The sequence below is a fragment of the Hyla sarda genome, chromosome 4 (genome assembly GCF_029499605.1).
Source record: "Hyla sarda isolate aHylSar1 chromosome 4, aHylSar1.hap1, whole genome shotgun sequence".
Taxonomy (NCBI): Eukaryota; Metazoa; Chordata; class Amphibia; order Anura; family Hylidae; genus Hyla; species Hyla sarda.
The window spans coordinates 395,214,798-395,231,985 of record NC_079192.1 but is presented as its reverse complement, the minus strand read 5'-3'; the positions used below and the strand labels follow the sequence as shown (position 1 = coordinate 395,231,985).

Here is a 17,188-nt window from a genome sequence, read left to right as displayed (position 1 = left end):
CCCATAGCGAACATATGCTGCCCTGGACAGTTCCTAAAATGGACAGCAGAGGTCAGCAGAGAGCACTGTGGTCATGACATCAGAGGAAATGCATTTCTTTTTTTTATTTCTCTTTAGTATACAGCCCCTAAAAAGTACTGGAAGGATTGAGATTTTTTAATAGAAGTGATTTACAAATCTGATTTAACTTTCTGGCACAAGTGGATTAAAAAAAAAAGTTTTCCACGAGAGTACCCCTTTAAGGGAGTGCTAGCGGTCAACAGGTTATAGGTGCAATACTTGTTCCACCAGTTCAGTATTTAACCCCTTACCTTACCCTGCTCTTCTCTCTATACCCTTATTCCAGTGTTTCCCAACCAGGGTGCCTCCAGATGTTGCAAAACTACAACTCCCAGCATGCCTGCACAGCCTTTGGCTGTCCAGGCATTCTGGGAGTTGTAGTTTTGCAATGCCTGGAGGCACCCTGGTTTGGAAACACTGACTCATTCCCTTCCTTTAGCCATAGAAGTTCAGCTCTCCTCTCTCACTATCAGTCATATGATTGCTGCACTCTTCCCTCTGTGATCAGCCATAGGACTAATGCTCTCCTGCCTCTGCTACCTGCCCTGAGACTGATGCTCTTTTATATCTGCTACCTACCATAGGATTGCTACTCTCCTGCCTTTGCTAAAAGCCATATGATTGCTGCTCCTATGCCTTTGCAATGAGTCACAGGGCTTAACCCTTCTGGTTCTGCTACCAGTCATATGATTGCTGCTCTCCTTTCTTTGCTATAAAGCATAGGATTGCTGATATCCTGCCTTTGCTATCATTCATAGAATTTCTGCTCTCCTCCCTCTGCTATAAGCCATAGGTTTGCTGCTCTCCTGAATCTGCTATCAGCCATAGGTTTGCTGCTCTCCTGCCTCTGTCATCGGCAATAGAATTGCTGGTTTGCTGCCTTTGCTATAAGCCACAGGATTGCTGCTTTCTTGCCCCTGCTATCAGCCATATGATTGCTGCTTTTCGGTCTCTGCTGTCAGCCCCAGGATTACTGCTCTTTCTTCTCTGCTATAAGCCAGGATTTCTGCTCTCCTTCCTCTGTGACCAGAATGGCATTTCTGCTCTCCTTCATCTGTGACCAGAATGGCATTTCTGCTCTCCTTCCGATGTGATCAGCCATAGGATTTCTGCTCTCCTTCCAATGTGATCAGCCATAGGATTTCTGCTCTCCTTCCGATGTGATCAGCCATAGGATTTCTGCTCTCCTTCATATTTGATCAGCCATAGGATTTCTGCTCTCCTTCCTCTGTGACCAGAATGGCATTTCTGCTCTCCTTCCGATGTGATCAGCCATAGGATTTCTGCTCTCCTTCCTATGTGATCAGCCATAGGATTTCTGCTCTCCTTCCTCTGTGATCAGCCATAGGATTTCTGCTCTCCTTCCTCTGTGATCAGCCATAGGATTTCTGCTCTCCTTCCTATGTGATCAGCCATAGGATTTCTGCTCTCCTTCCTATGTGATCAGCCATAGGATTTCTGCTCTCCTTCCTCTGTGATCAGCCATAGGATTTCTGCTCTCCTTCCTCTGTGATCAGCCATAGGATTTCTGCTCTCCTTCCTATGTGATCAGCCATAGGACTTATGATCTCCTCTCTCTGCTATCAGTCACCTATTTCTGTGTACTGGGGTGACGAGACACAAGTGGCTGCAAAATGCTTAGGACATTAAAGGGGTACTCTGCCCCTTTAAAAGTCTTTCTTTTAGCTGACAAGCCACTAATAATATAACACTTACCCCACTACTCTTTCCCTTAAAGGAGTACAGTACTCCACCCCTAGACATCTTAGGAGATACGATGTCTGATTTCAGGGGTCTCACCGCTGGGACCCCCATGATCTCAGTGCAGCACCCGGCGTTAAGAATGCTGGGTATGGCTGTCCCCTCCATTCATGTCTATGGGAGGGGGCTTTGTGACCGCCATGCCCCCTCCCATAGACATAAATGGAAGGGGGCATGGCGTGACGTCACAACCACGGCCGCCCAAAACCAGCGTTCTGAAAATAACTTTCAGAAGGCCAGGTGCTGCACTAGGATCACGGGGGTCCCATTGGCGGGACCCCCGCGATCAGACACTTTATTCACTTGGATAGGGGATAAGATGTCTAGCGGCAGAGTACCCCTTTAAAGGAAAGAGTACTGGGATAAGTTCTATATTTTAGTGGCTCGTCAGCATTTTATGAATGCCTGTATCCTCAATAATATAAATATATATATATATACACACATATATACAGCAGAGCAGACAGGCATTCATCAAATGGTCCCCCCCCCCCCATTATAAGTCTATGGGGGCAGCAAGACGAAGGGAAGTAAAGCAAATTGTATTCGCAAGAAAAAAAGGGGCAAGGCACAAATAGGCGCACACCAATAGCTAGAATAGCAAGAAAATAATTTTATTTTGTTACACACATTTAAAAACATTTAAAATAAGGGAGCCAAAAATAATATGGACTCCCGAAGCCACGGAGAAGAACCCCCCCCCCCCCCCTAGCAACCTGGAGATCTCTCCCTCCAAAGGGCAGTAAAACAAACTACCGCTGCTTATCCCCATTCCTTCCCATTGATCAATCGATATCTCACTCCTGAGACCCGACCGATCAAAACCTTTGATGTGGCTAAAACCCTATTCTACAAGCTTTCTGCTGACTTGAATGGAAGTTATGACCCATGTAAGACTATAGCAATAGTAACAAAATCCACACAATTAAAGCTCTGATTGATAATTGTCAGGTGTAACGATCACTTCAGGGCCCCAAGCAATATCTATAACAGGCCCCCCCCCCCACTTATATTACCAGCAGGACCTGGGTGCAGCTGCTACATGTGATCCCTCCTGCACCCTCTTTACACCTCTACCTATTGGTGCTGTTATTAGCATTACAGTCATAACTGGCGCTGTATAGAGTGAGCGCAGGGTATTGTGACACTTCCTCAGCTCTCCAACACGGGCCAGTGAATTTAACCTTTACCTCATTTCCCCTGTGTCTCCCTAAGGAGAAGAAGCTGCTCTTCCCTACTGGATGTCTCACCGGGCCAGCTCTGCCGAGTAAAGCTGAAGCATTTGTCGTTGATGCCGAGCCAGAGAGACAACAGGAAAACCCTCCAAACCCAATGCCAGGGGTGATATATCACTTATAACAGTCAACAAGAGGGGTGTGCGGAGAAATCCCTAGAAAGGATCGGAAAAATATTATGTAATAGATAAATATGAGATAGATAGATATGAAATAGATATTAGATAGATAGATATGAGATAGATACGAGATAGATATGAGATAGATAGATATGAGATAGATAGATATGAGATAGATATGAGATAGATAGATATGAGATAGATACAAGATAGATATGAGATAGATAGATAGATACGAGATAGATATGAGATAGATAGATAGATATGAGATAGATAGATATGAGATAGATATGAGATAGATAGATATGAGAGATGGATAGATAGATAGATATGAGATAGATAGATATGAGATAGATAGATAGATAGATAGATAGATATGAGATATGAGAGAGATAGATAGATAGATATGAGATAGATATGAGATATGAGATAGATAGATAGATAGATAGAAAGATATGAGATAGATATGAGATAGATATGACAGAGATATATATATATATGAGATAGATAGATAGATATGAGATAGATAGATATGAGATAGATAGATAGATATGAGATAGATATGACAGAGATAGATATGAGATAGATATGACAGAGATAGATAGATATGACAGAGATAGATATGACAGAGATAGATATGAGATAGATAGATAGATAGATACGAGATAGATAGATAGATACTAGATAGATAGATATGAGATAGATAGAAGATAGATATGAGATAGATAGATATGAGATAGATAGATAGATAGATACTAGATAGATAGATATGAGATAGATAGATAAATAGATAGATAGGAGATAGATAGATAGATAGGAGAGAGATAGGAGATAGATAGATAGATAGATATCCAAAGTTGAGAAACAGCACTACCAGAAATGCATAGGAGGAGGTGCCAGCAAACAGAACAGTCTTGGTCCAGGACTCTTGAAATACAAAAAGAAAATATTTGCAGCACTCAAAGTAAGGTTATTGTGAAAAAAAGTGTAGCTTTATTCCATCCAAAGAAAGCGACGTTTCAGCTGACTCACTCAGCTTGAAAATGGCTCAGCTGAAACGTCGCTTTCTTTGGATGGAATAAAGCTACACTTTTTTTCACCATAACCTTATTTCGAGTGCTGCAAATATTTTCTTTTAGATAGATAGATATGAGATAGATATGAGATAGATATGAGATGGATAGATAGATATGAAATAGATAGATATGAGAGATACATAGATAGATATGAGATAGATATAGATAGATATGAGATAGATAGATATGAGATAGATAGATAGATAGATAGATATGAGATAGATAGATATGAGATAGATAGATATGAGAGATACATAGATAGATATGAGATAGATATAGATAGATATGAGATAGATAGATATGAGATACATATGGGGTAGTAGATATGAGATAGATAGATAGATAGATAGATAGAATTTAGATAGATAGATAGATAGATATGAGATAGATATGAGAGATAGATAGATAGATATGAGATACATATGGGGTAATAGATAGATAGATATGAGAGATAGATATGAGCTAGATATATATAGATAGATTTGAGATAGATAGATATGAGATAGATATATATGAGATACATATGGGGTAGTAGATAGATAGATATGAGAGATAGATATGAGCTAGATATATATAGATAGATAGATTTGAGATAGATAGATATGAGATAGATAGATATATATGAGATACATATGGGGAAGTAGATAGATAGATATGAGATAGATAGATATATATGAGATACATATGGGGAAGTAGATATGAGATATATATATATATATATATATATAGATAGATAGATAGATAGATAGAATTGAGATAGATAGATAGATATGAGATAGATATGAGAGATAGATAGATAGATAGATAGATAGATATGAGATACATATGGGGTAGTAGATAGATAGATATGAGAGATAGATATGAGCTAGATATATATAGATAGATAGATTTGAAATAGATAGATAGATAGATATGAGATAGATATATATGAGATACATATGGGGTAGTAGATAGATAGATAGATATGAGATAGATAGATCTATATGAGATACATATGGGGAAGTAGATAGATAGATACATATAAGATAGATAGATATGAGATAGATAGATATGAGATAGATAGATATGAGATAGATAGATAGATAGATACATATAAGATAGATAGATATGAGATAGATATGAGATTGAGATAGATATGAGATTAAGATAGATAGATATATATGAGATACATATGGGGTAGTAGATAGATAGAAATGAGAGATGGATATGAGATAGACAGATATGAGATAGATAGATATGAGATAGATATATATGAGATACATATGGGGTAGTAGATAGATAGAAATGAGAGATGGATATGAGATAGATAGATATGAGATACATATGGGGTAGTAGATAGATGACGCGGCAGGAATCACATTTTCCCCTTTGAGTGACACATTCCTTGAAAGTAGATGGGAAGGCTGAGCGCATCTTTCCTATTTCCTTGCATTTAAGCAATAATTTTCTAATCATATATGAAGAACAATTCTTAGGTCATCTAGATGAAAAAGAAATCCATTACTCATCCTCCTGCTCTCTACAATTTGTGTTATGATCAATTTTATATTCCATTTGCTTCTTGGCCGCCTGGTACATTGCAGGATGCGTCTCCTTCCAGCCCCAGGAGTGCAGCGTTCTGCATCATATATCAAGACATGATGTAATGCCAGAAGTCACTAAGGCCTGCTGCACTAAGTCGCCTGCTGAGACGCTCTTATATAGCGGCAGATGACGGGGATTTGGAAGGGAGAGATATATTGCCATTTAAAGGGTAGCGCTATGAATGCATGGATCTAATGAATATGATCTGTGATGTATGGTCACTGCCTTCTACAAGGGTAGGACATTCCGCACATTTTGAATTATCCGGCGTTATTCAAATGTGCGGACCACTCAAAATGCGCTGTCTCGTAGATGGCAATGCATTTCTGAGCAGAATCCACAGAAAGAATAGATGAGTCTATTCTTTCTATGGACGCCGGAATCAAGATTTCCGCGACAGATGTTTCTGCCGCAGAAGTTTCCGCTTTGTGCAACAGAAATCAATGGGACTCTGCTGTGGCGGAATATCCGTGCGGAATATTCCATCAGAATTCTGCACAAGGACATTCCATAGCCTTTCTGTGTTCTGATTGGCTACATGATGTTTAATTCCCGCCCACTTAACAACTACTCTGTCGCTTCGATTGACCTTTGGTCTTATTGGTTACTAACTGATGGATGTTCTTCCACTTAAAAGAGTTGTCCAGTACAAAAAAAGGGACCAGGCTGGCCTAAAAATAAGGGGTATCTTTCCAATCCCCTCCTATATGAACACAATGCCTACTTAGCCAATTAATGGCGGGTCACCTCCACGGCCATTTGGTATGACCCGCAGGAATGTTCCTCCTAATTTCTCCTTGGTTTTAAGTAGTTTCTATGTAATTGTCTCATTGTCTGATCCAGAGCAATGGATCAGGCATACTGCTCTGGCCTGAATGTTATGGCTGCAGTTTCACTTTCGCTTCATGGTTCATGGCCTGTGCAGTCTCTGAGGATTATAGCCTACGCTATGTTTAAATCTATCCAAGACTGCTATGCTATGGAATGACTGGTTGCTATGTATTCACTACATTGGTTGCTATGGGTTGACAGCATTGGTTGCTATTGAATTGACTGCATTTGTTGCTAAGAAATCACTGCATTGGTTGCTATGGACTCATTGCATTGGTTGCTATGGACTCATTGCATTGGTTGCTATGGAATGCGACATTCTAATGCACCGTTCATGCCGGTACTTTGCTGCTGAATCATTATTGGGAGTGTCACAACTCAGTAGGGACTTGTTAGGGGTAGTGTTGAGCAGCATAGGCCATATTCGAATTCGCGATATTTTGCGAATATATGGACGAATATTCGTCATATATTCGCTAAATTTGCATATCCGTAATATTTGCGAAAATTTGCATATGTAAAAATTAACATAAACGAAAATTCACATACGCGCAAATTAGCATATGCAAAAATTAGCATAAGCGAAAACTCACATATGCAAAAATTCGCATATGTAAATTTTCGCATATGCGAAAATTCGCACACCAGTCTCGCACAGTAGTATTAGAGCCTTCTTTACACCACACAAGCTGGAAGCAGAGAGGGATGATCACTGTGATGTGTACTGTGAAAAAAAAACAAAAACAAACGAATATTCGTAATTGTGAATATATTGTGCTATATTCGCGAATGTGCTATATTCGCGAATATACGATATTCGTGAATAAAATTCGCATTGCGAATATTCGCGAGCAACACTAATTAGGGGTATAGGTTGAACTTGATGGACTCTGGTCTTTTTTTCAACTTTATGAACTATGTTACCTTTTGGTCCCTTAGGCCCCCAAATCCTGCCAGCGGGCTAGAAAAAGAGAAAAATCGGAAAAGAGCGGCTCAGTAATTTGTGCCGCTATCTCCTTCACAGTCTATGCAGCGATCTTCAAACTGTAGCCCTCCAGGTGTTGCAAAACTACAACGCCCAGCATGGCCGGACAGCCAACGGCTGTCCGGGCATGCTGGGAGTTGTTGTTTTGCAACAGCTGGAGGGCCGCAGTTTAGAGACCACTGGTCTATGGTAGTAGTGGGATTGGCCGTCCAGGCATGCCGCAAGTTGTCGATTTGCAACAGCAGGAGACACCCTGGTTGGGAAATATTGATTTCCGGCGATCACTGGGATATTGCAGGGGCAGTGAGGTTTAGCATGTCTGGTGTTAGTTTAGAGTTTAGGGAAAGATATAGGGATAAATTAGGGAAAGTTAGGGACATTATCCTTCAATCCTTCATCTACAGTTCTGGTCGTTGCCAATGCCATTATTGTTACCTTCCAATATCTATACATGTACCGTGTCCCAGTACAGCAGTTCCAGTTCAGTTGGCTAAGTTGCTAAAGGTTTGCTGCATGCTCCATGTGTAAATCAGGTACTGGATAGTATTGCAAATTTATTGTCTGTATTTCACCCCCAATTTCTTGCAAACCAGAGTGCAGAGGGTTAACGTTTCTCACATGTCTTGTATTTCATAGTACAGCTTAATCCTTCTAGTACTTATTAGCGGCCGTATACTACAGAGGAAATTCTTTTCTTTTGGGATTTCTTTTGTGTCTGACCACAGTGCTCTCTGCTGCCACCTCTGTCCATGTCAGGGACTGTCCAGAACAGAGTATGTTTGCTATGGGGATTTTCTCCTGCTCTGGACAGTTCCTAAAATTGACAGAGGTATCAGCAGAGAGCACTGTCTTTCCAAAAAGAAAAGAATTTCCTCTGTAGTATACAGCCGCTAATAAGTACTGGAAGGATTAAGATTTTTTAATAGAAGTAATTTACAAATCTGTTTAACATTAGTTGATTTAAATAATAATAATAAATATGCTTTTGACCGGAGTACCCCTTTAATGTTGGTTTGGCCACATGTCATCTCCTAGCCAGTAATTGCAGAAGAACCTGAACTAGTTGTAGAGTAAGTCAGGGTCACACATGCTTCAGCTAGCTCCAGTCATTGCTGGGTATCCATCCATACAGGCAGTATATACCCTCAGTTACTGTTGCGAGTCCAGGCTGCAAGGATACATTTCTACATTGTCCTAACCTTAAAGGGGCACTCCGCTGCTCAGCATTTGGAACAACCTGTTCCGAATGCTGGAGATGGTGCCGGGAGCTTGTGACGTCATAGCCCCGCTCCTTCATTACATCACACCCCCTGCCCCCTCAATGCAAGTCCCATAGACTTGCTTTGAGGGGCGGGGTGTGATGATGTCATGAGGGGGCGAGGCTATGGCGTCACGAGCTCCCGGCTCCAGTGTTCGGAACAGTTTGTTCCAAATGCTGAGCAGCGGAGTACCCCTTTTAAAGAGGAGAGTATTTTCAAGAAAGGATAAGTTGTGCAAGGACCTTTCTACCTTTCACTGATCTATATCAGGCTTACAGTTGGGTCAATGCCAGCCTGTCAGCCAAGTCAGGGGGACTTCTCTTTCTGAGTGTCCTGTTACAGATTGCCACCAAATAAAGTGGAGTCCTATATTGCACCTTACACCACGGTCAACCAACCTGTGAGGATCTTCGTCAAGTCTGTGTCATCTGATGAAGTAGGCGCCGCCGTACGAAACAGCTGTCATACCATTTCACTGAACGCTCCGGCACCTGCCGTGTAGAGGAGGCTGATATCCACGTCGGTTTCCTCCATGGGAAGCATGAAATAAAGTTGATCTCCACAGAAGTATGGTGGTGAGTGTAATCCTTGTTTCTATCCTGCTATAATTCAGCTAAAGCTGCACTATTAATGTGCTATTTCAAGGGACAGTGACCAAATCTACTTTTTTTTAACTGTATTTAAGAAAGTATATTTCTCTGGATATTTCCGAAGAAGTTAAGTTTGCAAATTGTTTCACATAATCCTAGCGTCTTCGAAAAAAAAAAAAAAAAAATTGTGGGTCACAGAGGAGTTAGCACCACTCAGCTACGTGACACAAACATTAGGGACAACTGCATCCAGCATTACCCTCATTATACTCCCTAGTGATCACCATACATGCTTGTATGTTTTCTGCCTGCAAGTTATACTATATAGCTCTACTGTAAGTCCTGGGGGTATCTGAGTACTGGGAGTCACAGTTAGGACATAGGCTGCTATAGTTGAAGACCAGTTCTGCCGTCTAGTGCCCGTCCAGTGTTACTACACCATTGACTATCTTTCCCTAGTAGTTACCAATAACAATCAGAATTTTATCCTATGTCTATGGCTGTGTGTAGGGGTGTAGTTAAGTCTGTACCAAATCGATATGTATCCCCGTTGGTGCACAAAACCAGATTCCCAATGCGCCAATGTTGTATTTTTCCGGAGTTTTGCGAACAAAGATAATTATGTTATCTATTGTCACTTCAAAGATACAAACAGCACTCCGTAAGTAATTCAATAATCCGGATGCCCTTGACGTGTCTCTGAAGAACACTTTCATTTGCTGAAGGTGAATGCGTCGTTTTTATCGCTCGGTAGGATCATCTGCCATTCACTGCGTCCTTGAAAGGAATAATTCTCTAGCTGAGAGTGTCAGGAGGTGAAACAATCCGCATTGTTTTGTCTTTGAGTCACACAATTCAATGACGGAACAAATATGAATGTAGAAAATTATGGTTTTTGTTCTAGAGGGAGAAGGAAAAAGAAGTAGAATGGCAAGAATTAACAACCGCACAATATTGCACTGGCTTTACACAAACCAGACTGACCTTAGAGTCAACCTAGTCTAAAGCTGGACAAACATTTTAGATAGTCGTCAGGTGAATGTTCATTTTAACAACCGCTATCTCTCCTGATTCCCCCAAACAAGATATTCTCTATTCACAGGATTGGGGATCAGTGGTAGTCTGGTTGCTGGGACCCTCCACTGATTATGAGAAAAGAGATGGAGCAGAAGCGCCTATGCTTGACCACTACTCCATTAACTTTATTGGGGCCTCCAAGCTTGGCAATGTTCGTAAGCCCCATAGAAAGTGAATGGAGATGTGGCCGAGCATGCTCACTGCTGCTTTATTCACTCAGGGGCCAATTGACCTCCATTCTTCTGGTTGGCAGAGGTCCCAGCAGTCGGATGTCCACCGATCAGCTAGTTATTCCTTATACTGTGTATAGTGGATAAGAAAACCCCTGCTAGACAATTCTAGTTGCAGCTTATAGGGGTATTTCAGGTTTTTACTACTTTAAAAGTTATGTGCCCCTGATGCCAATATGTTTAAAATTTATTTGTGTTACCTGTCAGGGGTGGATGGTCCACTTTTTTGTATTTTTCGTGCCCCTGGGAAGTTCATTTTTTTTTTTTTTTCATCATCATGAATAAGTGTCCTGTGCAGTTCGAGACAATGCGTCGCAAGTAATCAAGTCCCCTGATGACGCACGTGGCATGTCTGTTTGCCCCCCTGTGCCAGCGTTGTACATGTCCTTTCTATCTGCAGACTGTGCTGAGATCACGTGACAGCAGGGGACGTACGCAGCGCTGGCACAGCGGGATATACATATACGCTGCACATGTCATCTGGCTTGTCAGGAAAGACGAGAAGTAGCCTAGCCCCCTGTGATCAGCAACTTGTTCTCTCGATCTGCACAGGAAGCCGGGAATGGCTCAAGACAACATTAATTATTAGTGCTGAAAAATGCAGAAATTCTAGGGGGCATGAAAATACAAAAAAAATCCGCCCCAGGTGATACAAGTTCATTTAAAACATACATAACTTGGCATCAGGGGCACATTACTTAAAAGTAGTAAAAACCAGGAATATAATTTTAATTTCCTGAGAACAAAGGGATTGGGCATATTAAAGGGGTATTCCAGGCCAAAACTTTTTTTTATTTATCAACAGGCTCCAGAAAGTTAAACAGATTTGTAAATTACTTCTATTAAAAAAATCTTAAGCCTTCCAATAGTTATTAGCTTCTGAAGTTGAGTTGCTGTTTTCTGTCTAACTGCTTTCTGATGACTCACGTCCCGGGAACTGTCCAGCTCCTATGGGGATATTCTCCCATCATGCACAGCTCCCGGGACGTGACATCATCATTGAGCAGTTAGACAGAAAACTTCAGAAGCTAATAACTATTGGAAGGATTAAGATGTTTTAATAGAAGTAATTTACAAATCTGTTTAACTTTCCAGAGCCAGTTGATATATAAAAAAAAAAGTTTTGGGCTGGAATACCCCTTTAAAATAACATTTTCAATCCTTCTGTGTTCAGCCCATCCTGCTGAAATGGGTGGCTTTGGCCTTCTTTAATCTTCTAATTATGGTCATCTCAAGATTAAATGCCATCCCCTGTCTACAGTATAAGGATTAACTAGCAGATGGGTGGGCATCTGACTGATGGAACCTCTACCGACCATAAGAAAGAAGGTCAATTGGCCCTTGAGTGAATGGAGAAGCATTGAGCAAGCCGGGCACACCTCCATTCACTTTCAATGGGGCTTATGAACATTGCCCAGCCCATAGAAAGTGACTGGAGTGGTGGTCAAGCATAAGTGCTTCTGCTCCACTTTTTTAGGAGTGCAATTCACCTCTTATGATCAATGGGTCATCTACTTGTGGAAAGGGGATACCTTTTAATTTTAAACTATGACCAAGTCATGTACCTTGTTCTTGCAAATGATTGAATTTAAATGAATATCACACAATTTTTTTTTTTCGAAATATGTACATATATAACAAAATAGAGCTCCAGTGCTGACCCACCTTAGTACCTCCTAAAAGTCATATGAGCCTTGGGCTGTTTCTCCCTTCCTATTCTGAGAAGTGCCATAGACTTCGCCTATGTAGCTACTTGGGAACCTATGAAATAAAGCCCAACATGCTGGCCCATATGCCCTTTTTCCAGTGTGCAATATGAACCCCACCTTAGTACATCCTAAAAGTCATATGAGCCATGGCTGTTTCTCCCTTTCTATTCTAAAATAGACTTTGCCCATGTGGCTACTTTGGAACCCATGAAATAGAGCCTAGCTTGCTGACCCATATGCCCTTTTTCCACTGTACAATATGAACCTGCACAGGACCACAGCAAAATGTTTGGAAAGGGAAAGGGGTCAGGTTCAAGAACCACTTGGCCCTTCAGTCCCCGGATGGACAACCACCACCTCATATGGGTGTCTGCTCTAGGTATATATGTGGTACTCGGGGATGAAGGGAGAACAGGGGTGTTTCAATGTAGTGTTGCTGGGTATAGGATTAACTCTTGATTGTAGTGACGCCAGGGTGTGGGCTTCCTCTAGTTATATATGTCCTATTGCCTCCCGTCCCAAGAACAATAGGGAGGAATAAAGGATTGTCCACAGCCGGAATTGTAATAAACTTGAAATACTTTACTGTAGATTTTATGCAGGATGAATAACAAACAGTCTTTACAGAGGACCGGGACTTAGGCTCCTCACAGGTTGGCTGGGACTTTGTCGCTAATAAGCTTTGATGTTTGCTGTACGCTGTTCCACTGAATTTAGGGTTATGTTTAGGTTCAGTAGTCACGTAGGATTTGCAGTATGGAGTTGGATTAACTCACGGTTTAGAATGCGGCTGAAGTGGAAGGCTTCAGGCCTAGATTGTCTTGTCACTGCGATAACAGATCTGCTTACTTGGAGATTCCAAGGGAAAAAGAGAGAGAGAGATTATTGGATACAGCACCCTTACATACAGAATGGGCAGGATCAAAGCTTATTGGTCCCCAAACCTGTCAGTCCTAGTACAAAGCACTATGGTACATCACATGACCCCATCACATGACTCAAAAGGTCCTTAAACATAGCATAACACAATTATCTATATATATATCACGTGACCAAAGGTCCTGTACATAAATTACATTATAAAATATATACATTTCTGAATGGAATTAGGAGGCGACTAGGGGGGAACCCACCAGGAAGGCCCTACCAGCATGGAGGAACTCTGAATGTGGGGACTTACAACAAAGGTACGGGACCAAGTCCAGTACCGGGACACCACATAAACCTTATGCACAATAATAACGAGCCTGTTGATGCTATACTACAGATTATATAAGACTATATTGATGAAGAACATAGAGAAGGACCAGACCGGGGGGTTGTAATACACTCATTAGAAGCAGAACAATGAAAGGCAACGCAGACTGTGGCTATGATTCATAGTGCAAGTCTGACTCATTAGAAGTTATCTCGCTACCGGAAAAAAAAAGTGTTTTTTTTAAGAAGCAGTGGGTTGTTTATATGAGAATCGGAAGCTATGAAAGAACTTGTTATCCCTAAGTGAGTACTCACAGGAAGACTCCTTTAATCTAGAAATCAGCTATTTTGGCCACAGCCTCCTAGTCATCTGGAACTTAGCAGAACTATAGGTAACAAATGGACTGATACGAACGTCTCAAAGATTCCGACAGTCTGGCAATGAATGCTGAACTATCAGGTGTTTCGGACTATGGGGTGTCCTAATATAGGTGTTCCTATAGTCTGGTAAAGTGAGGAGTTGGGGTTAAAGGAGTCAGCCACCATAAGGGGACTTTAGTACCTACCGGCCAGACAATAATCGACATGCTTAGGAATGATTTCTGTTTGTCTTGGGGCTAAATGACTATTTTGTGAATCCACCACAATGTGCTGCTACTTTTTTTTGTGAACTGGCTATTTCCTGTTGTAGTTCCCTTCCTCTAACTATAATTCCTAGGATCCCTTGTTTGTAAGTGTGAGGTCACTTTTCTCCCTCCCACGCATCAGCTACCTCTTTGCAGTACAGCTCGGCTCCCTTCCATGCGTGCTATGCTTGAAACTACAATTCCCTGCAGCCCCATGGAGAATGATCCCCCCCCCCAACCCAGCAGTCCCTTCACCCATTGAAGCACAGACAAGCTCCCTTTCAACACCTGACTAGGGATGTAATGTCTCAGGCCACACTACAACCTAAGGAAAGCCCAAGACGACATCTATTTTGAATGCTGCTAAAAATGAACATCGGGGCAAAGCTCACATAGAAATTGCGAGACCACAATTAACCCCTTCAGGACCAAGCCCATTTTGGCCTTAAGGACCAGAGCGTTTTTTGCACATCTGACCACTGTCACTTTAAACATTAATAACTCTGGAATGCTTTTAGTTATCATTCTGATTCCGAGATAGTTTTTTCGTGACATATTCTACTTTAACTTAGTGGTAAAATTTTATGGTAACTTGCATCCTTTCCTTGTGAAAAATCCTAAAATTTGATGAAAAATTTGAAAATTTTGCATTTTTCTAACTTTGAAGCTCTCTGCTTGTAAGGAAAATGTATATTACAAATAAAAAATTTTTTTATTCACATATACAATATGTCTACTTTATGTCTGCATCATAAAAGTGACGAGTTTTTACTTTTGGAAGACACCAGAGGGCTTCAAAGTTCACCAGCAATTTTCCAATTTTTCACAAAATTTTCAAACTCACTATTTTTCAGGGACCAGTTCAGGTTTGAAGTGGATTTGAAGGGTCTTCATATTAGAAATACCCCACAAAAGACCCCATTATAAAAACTGCACCCCCCAAAGTATTCAAAATGACATTCAGTCATCATTTTAACCCTTTAGGTGTTTCACAGGAATAGAAGCAAAGTGAAGGAGAAAATTCACAATCTTCATTTTTTACACTCGCATGTTCTTGTAGACCCAATTTTTGAATTTTTACAAGGGGTAAAAGGAGAAAATGTATACTTATATTTGTAGCCCAATTTCTCTTGAGTAAGCACATACCTCATATGTCTATGTAAAGTGTTCGGCGGGCGCAGTAGAGGGCTCAGAAGGGAAAGAGCGACAAGGGGATTTTGGAGAGTAAGTTTTTCTGAAATGGTTTTTGGGGGGCATGTTGCATTTAGGAAGCCCCTATGGTGCCAGAACAGCAACAAAAAAAAACACATGGCATACCATTTTGGAAACTAGACCCCTTGAGCAATGTAATAAGGAATAAAGTGAGCCTTATTACCCCACAGGTGTTTCACGACTTTTGCATATGTAAAAAAAAAAAAAAAATTTCCACTAAAATGTGTGTTTCCCCCCAAATTTCACATTTTTGCAAGGGTTAATAACAGGAAATACCCCCCAATATTTGTAACCCCTTCTCTTCTGAGTATGGAGGTACCCCATAAGTTGACCTGAAGTGCACTATGGGCGAACTACAATGCTCAGAAGAGAAGGAGTCATATTTGGCTTTTTGAGAGCAAATTTTGCTCGGGGGGCATATCGCATTTAGGAAGCCCCTCTGGTGCCAGAACAGCAAAAAAAAACCACATGGCATACCATTTTGGAAACGAGACCCCTTGAGGAACGTAACAAGGGGTACAGTGAGCATTTGCCCCCCACTGGTGTCTGATAGATCTTTGGAACAGTGGGCTGTACAAGTTTTCATTTTCACGGACCACTGTTCCAAAGATCCGTCAGACACCTGTGGGGGGTAAATTCTCACTGCACCCCTCATTACATTCCGTGAGGCGTGTAGTTTCCGAAATGGGGTCACATGTGGGATTTTGTTTTTTTTGCGTTTGTCAAAACCGCTGTAACAATCAGCCACCCCTGTGCAAATCACCTCAAATGTACATGGTGTGCTCTCCCTTCTGGGCCTTGTTGTGCGCCCCCAGAGCACTTTGCGCTCACATATGGGGTATCTCTGTAGTCGGGAGAAATTGCGTTACAAATTTTGGGGGGCTTTTTTCCCTCTTACCTCTTGTGAAAATGTAAAGTATAGGGCAACATCAGCATGTTAGTGTAAAAAATTAAATTTTTTTACACTAACATTCTGGTGTAGACCCCAACATTTCCTTTTCATGAAGGGTTAAAGAAGAAAAAGCCCCCCAAACCTTATAACGTAATTTCTCCCGAGTACGGTGATACCCCATATGTCGCCCTAAACTGTTGCCTTGAAATACGACAGGGCTCCAAAGTGAGAGCGCCATGTGCATTTGAGGCCTAAATTAGGGATTTGCATAGAGGTGGACATAGGGGTATTCTACGCCAGTGATTCCCAAACAGGGTGCCTTCAGCTGTTGCAAAACTCCCAGCATGCGTGGACAGTCAACGGCTGTCCGGCAATACTGGGAGTTGTTGTTTTTCAACAGCTGGAGGCTCTGCTTTGGAAACAGTGGCGTACCGGACGTTCTTATTGGGGGAGGGGGGCTGTGTAGGGGTATGTGTATATGTAGTGTTTTTAACTTTTTATTTTATTTTGTGTTAGTGTAGTGTAGTGTTTTTAGGGTACAGTCACATGGGCGGGGGATTACAGCGAGTTTCCCAGCGCAAAATTTGCTGCATCTCAAGATGCGAGAAACCCACTGTAAAAGCCTCGCCCATGTGAATGTACCCTGTACATTCACAGAGGGGGGGGGGGTGCACCAGCTGTTGCAAAACCACAACTCCCAGCATGCATGGTCTGTTAGTGCATACTGGGAGTTATAGTTTTGCAA

At 41.4% G+C, this 17,188-nt stretch overlaps 1 protein-coding gene across 1 annotated transcript in view; it reads left to right on the top strand.

The window, feature by feature from the left end:
• The first annotated feature begins 5,811 nt into the window (after nt 1-5,811).
• The window catches only part of LOC130267424 (potassium voltage-gated channel subfamily A member 2-like), a 135,246-nt gene continuing 123,869 nt past the window's right edge, over nt 5,812-17,188 (top strand). The window contains exon 1 of the transcript XR_008843184.1: nt 5,812-5,893. The gene's annotated coding sequence lies outside the window, so the exon portion shown is untranslated. The remainder of the gene's footprint in view (nt 5,894-17,188) is intronic.